The sequence below is a fragment of the Prionailurus bengalensis genome, chromosome B3 (assembly GCF_016509475.1).
Source record: "Prionailurus bengalensis isolate Pbe53 chromosome B3, Fcat_Pben_1.1_paternal_pri, whole genome shotgun sequence".
NCBI classification, from domain to species: domain Eukaryota; kingdom Metazoa; phylum Chordata; class Mammalia; order Carnivora; family Felidae; genus Prionailurus; species Prionailurus bengalensis.
This window is the reverse complement of record NC_057355.1, coordinates 83,885,307-83,897,812: the sequence shown is the minus strand read 5'-3', so window position 1 is coordinate 83,897,812 and position 12,506 is coordinate 83,885,307. Positions and strand designations below refer to the sequence as shown.

The 12,506-nt window shown below is 41.1% G+C and overlaps 1 long non-coding RNA gene across 1 annotated transcript in view; it reads left to right on the top strand.

Annotated features, from left to right (window-relative positions):
* LOC122468984 overlaps nucleotides 1-12,166 on the top strand; it is a 50,371-nt gene extending 38,205 nt beyond the window's left edge. The window contains exons 3-4 of the long non-coding RNA XR_006293361.1: nucleotides 7,621-7,714; nucleotides 11,655-12,166. This is a non-coding gene — a long non-coding RNA (uncharacterized LOC122468984). The remainder of the gene's footprint in view (nucleotides 1-7,620; nucleotides 7,715-11,654) is intronic.
* The last annotated feature ends 340 nt before the right edge of the window (nucleotides 12,167-12,506 follow it).

Here is a 12,506-nt window from a genome sequence, read left to right as displayed (position 1 = left end):
AAAGCAACATTTTTTTATAAGGACACAGACAGGGCTGATAGACAGTTGGTTGTACTTATACGGTGATACTGGTTATTTACATTCTAAAATGCTCTGTTTCTGTTGCTCTGAGACTAACCCCCCCCCCCCCCCACAAGGCCTCCTCACTGCCTCAGCCACCCCGGTTTATTGGTTTATCTGCTGGGGATTTCTCAGGGTTCTGTGCCCCATAACAGAAGAGGTAATAAGGCCTGGAAGGGGAGCAGACTTCGGGACTGGGTAGCAGCCATCTGACCCTGTCTTGCTTTTCTTCCCTCTGCCCTTGTTAAATATTTTGAAAGTCACACCTAGGATACATAGAACTCAAGGACAAAGATTCAGCTGGACCTCGGAAGGCACTGGATCCAGGCTCTTAGAAGCTCTCCAGCCTCTTCTGTTTCTTTTCTGTATGTCTGCTCCATCCTCTCTTACTGCCTTCTCTGTCTTTGTATTTATGTGATGGAAATGATGACTTTTAACAGTTCTCAGAATTTTCACTTGATGGGTCTGGCCACTTAGAGAGAGATCTTTCTCCCTTTTTCCCTCCTTTCCTTCCAATTTCAAATGTCCAGGGAAGAAAATGAATGGCCAGTCTTCAGTCATGTGCCCACTCCTTTGCCAGACATTCATGACCCTATGAAGAGAGAAGATCATAGTGCCCAAGCAGGCCTTTCTTTTCCCATTATAAGTACGTGGATGGAGGGGTGGATACTTCCAGATAAATACGGGAATTTTCTAGAGATCAAGGAGTGAGGTATAAAACACAAGATCCCTGGCAAATGACTATTTCTTAACCTTCCCTTGATAGGGGCTTTTTCCAACAATCTCATCTCTTCATAAAAGAGCCTCTGTGGGGTGTCTGGGTGGCTCAGTTGAATAAGAATCCAACTTTGGCTCAGATCATGATCTTGCTGTTTGTGAGTCTGAGCCCCATGATGGCCTCTGTGCTGACAGCTCAGAGCCTGGAGCCTGCTTCAGATTCTGTGTCCCCCTTTTTTCTGCTCCTTCTCAGCTTGCTCTCTCTCTCTCTCCCTCTCTCAAAAATAAATAAACATTAAAAAAAAAAAGAGCCTCTAGGGGCTCCTGGATGGCTCAGTTGATTAAACATCCAACTTTGGCTTAGGTCATGATCTCACGGTTTGTGGGTTCGAGCCCTGCATTGGGCTCTGTGCTGACAGCTTGGAGCCTGGAGCCTGCTTGGATTCTGTGTCTCCCTCTCTCTCTCTTCCCCTTTGCCCTCTTGTACTCTGCCTTTCTTTCTCTCTCAAAAATAAATAAACATTAAAAAATAATAAAAACTAAAAATAAATTTAAAAAATCTATTTTGGATTTTGCAAGAACCACTGTATTGGTAACAAATTTACTTCTAATGAAATAAGATAAAAATAAATGGGTTATTCTGCTTTGGGGCTTTAGGAGTCCATTTTTAAACCATCATTCACTCAGATCAGACCTTTAATAGTCACTTGTCATAAAGTTTCTATTAATTATTTCATATTTTAGTAGATTATATATTTTTTATGAAGTTGGATTGATGGCTTTATTTCATAAACTACCGTTGTTCAAAGCATGTTTTCTCCTACTTCTATTATGATTATAAAATAACATAATAATGCCTCACAAAATTCAAATTACAGAGAAAATATTCACTCATAATCCCATTCCCTATACAACTATGATCATTTTCAATATTAATATATATTTTTATGAAGCTTCACCAGTAGTTATGTTTAGTATTGTATTTCTCTTTTTTCAGTGTTGCTACTTATTATTTTTTATTCATAATTGTCATCTCTAAAATATGAATAAAATCTACTGAGTGAATGAACATACTAAAATAATGGAATAATCTACTTCACTATTTTTGGATATTTAGATTATCTCTTTTTTCTGTAACAACAGTGTATCCTTTCCCCCTTCCTAAAATTGTGTAGTTCTAGATGGTCCGTGAAATTCTAAGGGCTTGCCGTGCCCATAGCCTGCCTCTGAGGAAAGTAGCCACAGATAATTCTTTCTTCATAAAGTTGTCATACTGTAGGGGCACCTGGGTAGCTCAGTCGGTTAAGTGTTCGACTTCGGCTCAGGTCATGATCTCACCGTTCATGAGTCTGAGCCCTGCGTCACGCTCTGTGCTGACAGCTCAGAGCCTGGAGCCTGCTTTGTATTCTATGCCTCCCTCTCTCTCTGTCCCTCTTCCACTTACGCTCGGTCTCTCTTTCTAAAATGAATAAACATTAAAAAAAAAAAAAGTTGTCATACTGTAGATACTAGCGGACTGGGGGATCTGTGCCTGGACCAAAAGGCAGATATGTTTAGGCTGGGTATCAGAAAGGCCCATGAAGTGGCTCTGTAAGAGATTCTGCTCAAAAGCATGGCACCATATTGGATGGGGTCAAACTGATCCAATTATCTCCTATATCTTGGTAAGTATAAAGGTTAGATTACACAGAGAAATCAAGATGCTCTATATACCCTTTTGGAAAGGGGAAAAGGTTACCAGTATACAAGTTATGATTCACCAAAGCCACTACTATATTCTGAATAACTGTGAACTGTGTTTCCCATTTGGCATGAGGCATGGTGTACTTGCCAATGTCAGAGGGCTGGGACTCAGGTTCATAGTCCTGCTTCTGATACTGTCATCCCGGACTCATGGAAGTAACCTTCCATTGTCTAATTATTTTTTTATTCTTTTGGATGACTTTCTGGGGATGAATTACCCAAAATGGGAGTCAGGAGTATAAATATTTTTATGGCTCTAGATACATCTTTTCAAATTACTTGCTGGTAATATTTCTGAGGCTTTTTCCATGAATCTTCCACTCTTATTATTCTGTATTTTCTGAATCATTTCACCCATCTCTGTAGCTATAAAGACTGTCAAGTTTAGGATTCCATTCAGTAAGATTCACCATTATTTTATGAATACAGAAGTATGGTGTTAATTAGGTTGACATGATGCTCTCTCATCACTTAAAATTTTAATTTCATAACTTTAAAAAAGTTCTTTTAGACTTTTGTGCATGTATAAAAAGGAAATGTAAGCGCAGTATATTGGTTAATGTATTATTTACAATTTTTCAGAATCCAAGTCCTCAGAGCTACTTTTTGACTCAAATTCATCTTTGTTTTTCCATCACAATTCTGTCTCTTGTTCTATCATGAATATTGATAAATCAGCATTGCTTAAAAGAATTAGTAATGTCTCTAAGAATTTCCTCAAAGTCGTTGACACCCATTCTGAAAATTTTAATATTGGCCCTTTAGGATCTTACCAAAACTTATTAACAGAAAGTCTTTCAACAACAACAGGACTCACATACCTTTCTCAAGTAGTCTTTGTGTTTTGTTGACTGGAATGTCCAGAGGTTACATTTGTCTAGTCCAGCCACCTGGACATGCACAGATGACACATCTGTTGTCTGACAATTATAAGATATTATCAATTGTAAGATACATCCTGATTTCAGAGACGTTAACATATATATATATATGTATATATATATGACATGGGCTAAAGACTAATTATAGGCAAATCTATAATCCCAGCCCAGACCTCAATATAAAACTGTCCTAGGTTTCTACTTAGATGACTCTTACATATCTCAAATATGTTTATATTAGTTCCCCATCGATGCTGTAAAAAATCTCCACAAACTTTAGTGGCTTAAGTATTAAGAATGTATTATTTTACAGTCCTGAAGGTCAGAAGTCCAACACGAGTTTCACTTGGCTAAAATCAAGGTTCAGCAGGGCTGTGTTTCATTTAGGAAGTGCTAGGTGAGAAGCTATTTCTTATCTTTTCCAGCCTTTAGAGGCCCCCCACATTCCTTGGCTTGCAGCCCCCTCCATCTTTAAAGCCAGCAATGGCCCATCTTTCTCCCCTCTGCTCTCTCACTTTCCTGCCTCTCTCTTTCACTCAGAAGGACATAGGGTCCACCCAGACCGTCTAGGATACTCTCATCTCAAAATCTTCAATCACATCTGCACAGTCCCTTTTCCATGAAAGGTAACATGTTCACAGGTTCTGGGAATTAGGATATAGACTCCTTCGGGTGGGGCATTATTTTACCCACCACAGTGTCCAAACTAAACTCAGAATATTCCTCCCTGATCAAGTTTGCCCCTCCTCCAATCTTTTCTTCCTCAGTGATTTAAACCACAGGCTGTCAGTTGCCCAGACCAGAAGCCCGGATGTCATCCTAGAATCCTCCCTCTTACTCAGTTCCCACATCCAATCCATTCTTCTTCCTGGAAAGCATGTAAGTCCACTGAGTTCTACCTGTGTGGTCACTGCCCCGGGCCAGATGCTCCTCCTCATCTCTTACCTGTTTTGCTGCTGAGGCCTCCCAACCAGTCTCTCTGTCACCAGAAACGATAGACCTCAAAACACACCAGCGTGACATTCATGAGCCTCAGTGTTGCGTCCACTTTAGCATATGCAGCCGGGGAGAAGATGCACACGTAGTAAAATGCTGAAGGCGTACATTTGGGTAGCACTTTACAAAACACTTTGACATTCTTACCAGAGTTCCTCATTTCTTCAGCCACGTGAGTCAGGTACCATTCTCCTTGTCAGTGAAGTTAAATGACTTAGACTCAGGTTTCAAACAAAGTTGCATTGCTTTCTCCTACATTGTCACCTCCTCACCCTGCTCGCTGTCATTTCAAATGCCACACATTCAAAGACAATTCCTCCTCTGACTTCCCAGGTTCTGTCATTGAACCCCCTACCCCAATGCTCACCCACCTTCAGATTTACCCTTGACCTATTCCATCCTTATCCCACATCTAGCCAGACACCAAGACTGGTTGAAATTTCTTTTGAATTATCTCTTGCCTCTGTCCCCATTGCCTCCACTGTAGTCAGAATGTCCTGTTTTCGCTCACTGCTAAGTCAATTCGGCTGCCTTGTTCCTAGTTTTCCTTCATCCCATGTATCACTGCCAGAAATAGAATCTGAAAACACCATTTTATAATGTCACTCCCTGGGTCAAAATCCCTCAGGGGCTCCTTATTTTCTATTGCTCTGACCACAAGCCCCGCTGTAATTGGACCCCTACCCGTCAAGTTTACATAATTACCACGGTATTCCAAACCCCTGTTGCAGACAGGCTGACCACCTCCCGGGCCATACTATTTTTTCTCACCACGCATTCACCCCTGTCAATGCCTCACGCAGAATGTCTATTCTTCTCCTTTTGCCTTTCCAAACCTTGTTCCCCTTTAATACCTGACTCAGTTTACCTCACCCCTGAAGCCTTCACTCATTAACCATCCTCCGAGATCATGCTCCTTTCTAACTTACAGAGTGTGATTAGGACTTTGTAGTCAAATGCCTCCTGTTGTACATGGTGTCTCATGCACATCAGTCTTGTCTCCAACCAAACTGCAACCAACTTGAGAGCAAGGCCTGAGTTTTCTGTTTTCTTACAGATTCCTTTAATTATCCCCAAATCGGAAATTCATCTCCAGTTTGGGAATAATTTATTAGTTCAATTACTTTTAATATTTCTTTAAAAAAATTTTTTTTAACGTTTTTTTATTTTTGAGACAGAGAGAGACAGAGCATGAACGGGGGAGGGTCAGAGAGAGGGAGACACAGAATCTGAAACAGGCTCCAGGCTCTGAGCTGTCAGCACAGAGCCTGAAGCGGGGCTCGATCTCACGGACCGTGAGATCATGACCTGAGCCGAAGTCGGCCGCTTAACCGACTGAGCCACCCAGGCGCCCCATACTTTTAATATTTCAAACGAAGTCTACCTGACAGCTCAAGGATTTATATTGATTGATGGATAACTGATAATAGCTGAAAATCCCAACTGAATCATCTTCACTTCTTGAAGAGGGACAGAGTATAAATAACTAACATAAACTAAACACAACCATCATGATAGTTGATTCGCAGACTATTCAGTGAGGTCTTTCTTGGGTGTCAAGTGCTATAGGAGACTCTAAAGTTGGAGAAGATGGAAACGATTGAAAGAGGGTCTGACCCACTCCCCCAATCACAGGGAATGTAGCAAGTTTAGGAAGGGTAGTGTGCAGAGCATAGTCTAATGATCAAATCAATATGAGCATAAAATGAAGTCAGCATATGAGAACAGTGTTCAAGTAAGATCTTCTGATCCAGAGATGAGTGGTTAGTTTACAAAGTGATTGAGTTGTTACTCTGAAGACGTCACAGCACTGTTCTACAAGCAGTAACACCACCACCAAAACCAACAGGAAAGCAGGCAACTCTATAACCAGAGTACCCAAGTGAGAGCGCATCCACTCTGAGAAGACCTACCCCGTCAAGATTTCTCTCTACATGTGATCTTTTTACTAGCTTTGAAGCTCAGTTTTGCAATCCAGTCAAGTAAGGATTCTTCAGGTCTTTACAGTGAGAAGAGACAACTTTCTTATTATCTAGTGATTTTCAAGGCACTGCTTAGAAAGCAGCAGAACCCCTTCCTCCACAACACACACAGACACACACACACACACACACACGCACACACACAAGCACACACACACTACATGTCAAAGTCATTAGCTATTTGTACCCTAGATGTGGAAGAAGGGATTCCCCAGATGATTTTTAAATTCTGGGGCAATTACTACATACCGTTTCGAGAGCCAGAAGTAAGAATCAATCTGCCAAGCAACTATTAGGAATGGAATTGCTTCTGCTTCAAAGTATATGCTGGATTAACTTCTAAAGTAGTTAATTACTTTTCAGATCATGCTGTGGTGTCACACAGCCTGAAGGGAAAAATGCTGCCACCCAGGCTAAGGAGGTGGGAGAGAGGGAAGGTCACGATTTCTGTTATCTTGTAGACTGTGCCTAATGGGACTAGCTTAAGAGCCAAAGAATCAAAAAGCATTTTTTTTTTGTTTTAGCCAAAATAATATTAAATAACGTTTATTTTTCTTTAAATAAATTAGTTGTTGAAGTGAATCAACTGCTGGTTGTTTGGTTATTAGAAAGATTTTACCTAAATTGAAGCTGCTTGTCAAAGACTCAGTAAGTAGCCGAATGTTTGGGTTGAATTACTTTCAGATCCCTTTCTGCTTTGATAATGGACTAAATTTTCCGAGCCAAAGATGGCAAGAGTACAGAGTCCCAAGATTCATTTCACTTCCAAAGTACCTGATGAGAGATGAAGAAAACACTGGTCTAAATGAAAAGATTGGGAGCACAGATGGCACATGATATGTCTGTACTGCTGTTTTACCCCTTTCAGACCCAAGACCATCTTCATTTCTCATGGCACTCTTAACTCCCACCGACTCTGCTCCCAGCTTCAGAATCCTGCCCAACAGAGTGCTTTGGGAGACCACTACTAGTCAACTGGACTGGACCTGGAGATGAAACCTATTTGCAATACCTGATTTAGCAAGAATATAAGCTCAGGATGGAAAAGCTCTAGAAATAGACACGCATTCTCAGAGCTTGTCAATGTCTGCCAAACCTAGGGGAAAGAACCTCTTTGGTTCTTTGAACCTGTGTGGTTGATCGACACTCTGATGGATTTCAGTCTCAGGATACCTTATCAAAATATTAAAGTTGAAGAGGCCAAAGTAATCCTGTTCTATGTGCTCCTTTTTATGACTCAGGAAACTGCATCAGACATGAACAGAGCCAAGCTGAGCCCTGGGCTTCCTGCTCCTGTGTTCTTTCACCGTCTCATGCTGCCCGTCTCCTGACCAGGTGCTGGGCCCAACAGATCCTTAGTGTCTTGCTTATATTGTACGTGCATTTACACATGGACTTGTATTGATTATTTTATGAAATAATGCTATATGAAAGATGATTCATTAGTAAACTAGCAATTTTATCAATTTGTAAAATTCTCATCACAGCTTACTGCAGAGGTTAACTTAATGGTCAAAAACTACACAACCTGGATGTCTGCTGATTTTTAAATACCAGGAAGTTTAGCATCTACTCCTAGTGTGGATGGAAAGAAATGGAACCAGATTTCACAATGAAGATAGCAGTTTATATAAATTCAAAACATAAGAGAGATTATTAAATGATCTATAACAGCTTCCCAGGATTTCAGCATTTCCTATGCTTACTTAAATTTTTAACTAAAAAGAAAGGCTCAGTAGTGTTTTGTTTTTTATTTTAAGTGTTCAGAAGAATAACCTTTAAGGTTCTTTGTAGGACCCACAGAGGAGACAGAACACAGACCTCTTCTGCTCAGGTTTCTCTTTCACTAAGAAAACGGTCCTGGCCTTGCCATTGACCTCTTCCCTTTTTGCCAGGCTACCTAGGTTGACTTTTCCTTTTTATGCCAAAAGCAAATAAGGGATAAATAAGGGGTCTATGTAAATAAGGGGTCTACTACTTTAAACCAGCAGTTCTCAACCTTAGCTGCACATTAAAATATCTGCTTTTAACAGTCCTGGCCCAGATCAATTGAACCAGAATCTCTAAGGCTGGTCCCCAGGCATTGCTAGTTTTTAAAGCTCCCCAGTGTTTCCAGTGTGTAGTCAAGTTTACCAAACACTGACTTGAACCAAAAGGATGAAATGTTACTGCAAGAGCATCATAAATCAGATGAAGGCCAGGCCCCAGATGCAGTTCCGACAGCATCAGAGCCACACCCCACATTGTCTTTGCTGTTCCTGGTGCATAGCACTGTAAAGTTAGCATCCTTCTGCAGAGTGTAAGGAGATCAGGGAGCAGTCCCAGGCTGAGGCAATGGATAGATGGATCCCAGCGTTCTGGAGCCAGCAAGTTTTACCTTGCAAGGTGCACATGTGAACATCTCTTCTCATATTCCTAGCTTGAAATCAGCCATAGTGAGAGTATTTACACAATGGAAATTGGCAAACCCTACCAACTGGGGCTTGTTTTTCCTTAGGGAGCCAGTGTTAAACATTTATCAATACCAAATTGTATAGATCTCTAGTCTCTGACCCTAGTCAACCCTGAGAAGGGGAAACTTAAAGGCACCCTTGGCTCATTAGCAAGTCTGAGCTTATAATATTGCTTCTTTAATTATTTGCTAATAAAGAGGGGGAGTAAAGTCAAATAGCAAGAATAATTAGGAGTTTGCTACTACCGCTATGATCCTGGTAGCTTCCCAGGTAACTAGGAGAGGATAACAAGAATTTAATATGATCCAATACATCCCTTTTCCTTATCACCTTTGTCTATCACTTTTGTCTAGGTGTCTGTCATGACTTTAGGTAGAAAACCAAGATAGGGGAAAGGTGGATAGTTATCATAGTAGTTATAGTTTAAACTGCTCTAACACAGAGACTCCAAATCACAGGGAGTTAGGCAAGAAAGAAAATGTTAACTGTCTTGGAAATTTGGTTCAAGGCTGTTATGGGAGCTTTCACCTCTGACAACTCCCAGCTCCTGTCATCACATCGGCGTACCACCTAATCAGGAGGGGAGAAGGAGTAAGGGGAGCACATACCTTTCCCAGTTAAAGACACAACCAGAATGAGTTACGTCACTTCCACTCATACCCACTGGCCAGAACTGTGTCTTAATGGCTGCGCCTAACTGTAAAGGAGGCTGGGAAATGTAGTCTTGACTAGGCAATGTGCCCAGCTAAACATCAGAAAGTTTACTATTAAAAGAAGGAGAGGGTGACTATTGATGGATAAGTGGGAGACTTTGCCACACCATCCTACTCATTTAAATGCAAGTTTGTGTGTTATTGTCATGGCTGGAGGTAGAGACTTCGTAGGACAGTACTTTAAAACATTTTACAGGCTACAATATCTTCTCAAGGTTTTTGAGTCCTGACTCTCCCGGGAGTTTCCTATGTTAATAGAAAACATCATCTCTGGAAATTCACCAGAGAACTTTTAGAGTTTATTTCAATGTGCACATGGGGAAATATTGTGTATTATAAAACTTGGTCATAGACTTTCCCATGTAGCATTTTACTTGATGAATTGGGGGCCCAAATAAGTCTTTCAAAGACCATTTTATTAGGACTTAGGAAAACACACGGGATGTCTTTACAATCACAAACTACAAAATTGTAGGCCATAAATATGCTCAGTGTAAATAAATTGGAATTAATGTAATTTCCTGTCTTTCCCTCTCCAATCCGCTTTACATCATACTAAAGTCTTTCTTTAAAAATCATTTCTGTCATAGCACTCTTCTGTTTAGACACCTTAGTGCCTGTGTTTTAAAGTCAAAATACTTTTGCTTGCTGTTGTGGGGCTCCATGTGGGTGTGCTGGAGTCCTAACCAAACATGTATGACAGAAAAGAAAGGACTGATCAGGTTCTTAGGAGACTTGGATTCTAGGTCTAGTTCCCCAACTATCTAGGTGGGTGACATTGGACACACCTACACTCTGACTCTGGGTAGAGCTGACCCTGAAGCTAAGATTCAGGACTGCCTAGACCAGCAAGAAAAAGAGCCTTCTTTAAAGTAGTTGCAGAAACCAGCTCCTCACATTATTCTCAATGATTCCTGCCTTCTGGTGTCCACCCCCTTGTCTAATCCCTTCACCTGGAGTGTGGGCTGTACCTGATGACTTGCTTCTAACAAAACACAGCAAAGGGATGGCGTGTCACTTCTGAGAATAGATTACAAAAGAGCAGGCTTTTTGCTCCCATTCTTTCTTTGGTTTTTCTTGCTTTCTCTCTGATGAAACAAGAGGCCATGTTGTGATCTGCTCTGTGTAGAGGCTCATGTGGCAAGGAATGGAGAGCGGCCACTAGCCAGCTGCCTTGTTGTGAGTAACACCCTTGTGTGGCAAGGAATTGATGCTTCTGGTCAACAGTCAGCCAGGACCTGAGACCTGCCCACAGCTGTAGGAGGGGGCTTGGGAGAACATCTCCCCTTGGTCGAGCTTCCAGATGACTACAGTCTTGTCTGACGACATGATTGCAGCCTCTTGAGCGACTCTGAGCCAAGGAACCCAACGAAGCTGTTACCTGGTTCCAGATCCTCAGAAACTTGTGATAATGACTATGTTGATATTTTAAGCCACAAAGTTTTGGGATGATTTGTTATGCAGCAATAGATAGTAATACTGAAGACCCAATATCATCTGAAAATGTAGGGGAATTAGGAAAACATTATTTAGAAGTTAAACCTATTAAAACAATTTAGTTTTCAAAATCATGTGCATAGTAAAAGTAAATAAAAAATTAAGTAAATAACACCAATAAGTCTTGGTCTAGTAACTAAGATATTCTCAAATTTTGACCTTCAAAGAAACATGTTTGATCTTCCAGAGAATGAGGGTTGTCTCCTCGAGAATTGGGAAGTAAAATATCTGAGGCAAACATTGTTATATAGGCCAAAATTTAAAGGCTTCAACCAATTTCCTGTAATTGTGATGAAAAAGAAGAGGAACCTCATTTTTATGAATATTATAGAGCTATACTGTCCAATACAGAATCCGCTAGCCACATGCGATTATTCATAGATAAGTTAAAATTTATAACTGAATAAAAGGTAAAATTCAGTTCCTCAGTCGTACTAGCCACATTTCTTGTGCTCAAAAGCCTCCATAGACAGTGGCCACAAAATCGGACAGTGCCAATATAGAACAATTCCAAAATCGCAGAAGATTCTATTGGCCAGTCCTACTGTAAAGTGTTTTCATGATTCCTAATACCAGTGCTTATGAAGTTTGTTTCACTGTTGTTCTCTTCAGGAACAGTTAAACCAGTGTAAAATGTCCAGTGTTCCTGGCTACTCTGGAGGTATCAGCAGCTCAGCCAAACTGAAGGTATTCTAAACACATTGCAGAGCCTCTAAATTGAGTGGGGAGAATTTATATTCTAAAAAACATTGGAAAGCTGGGACCATAAAGGACTACCAAAGACTCAGTCTTAAGGTGAGCCAATGGGAATCACCACTTCTGATACAAGCTCCCAAACATAGGCCAACTCATATTATCAGTCAGGGCTTTACTTTCCATATTTATCAAATGAGAGCAAAGGGCCAATGATCTCTCAAGTTCCTTCAAGCTTTAAAACTCAGTAACTATATATAGTGCTCTAATGAAAAAACTGTCACCTGTGCAAATTATTTGGTGACTCACAGATGCAGGTTAGGAGTCCTACACCTGGTGTAAAACTGCCTCCTTGGGGCACCTGGGTGACTCAGTCTGTTAAGCGTCTGACTCTTAATCTCGCCGCAAGTCATGATCTCATGGTTCATGAGTTCGAGCCCCGTGTCGAGCTCTGTGCTGACAGTGTGGAGCCTGCTCGGGATTCCCTTTCCCTCTCTCTCTACCCCTGCCTGACTTGTGCTTACACTCTTACTCTCTCAAAATAAATAAACTTAAAAAAACAAAAAACCTCCTCCTTCAGGTTTCCTCCAACATCTGGTCTCCTTTCTTCTTCCTGGATGATATCAGAGCCCAGAAAGGAGAAGCGGGGAGGGAGTATGATTGCACCTTGGGAGTTCAGCCACCTTCCTCTAAAGATCAGGCCATTCCTAACTCCTAGGCACCTTGTATATCCCTCGGTGGGTCCCGTAGGGCTGTGGGAATTTCTTTCAC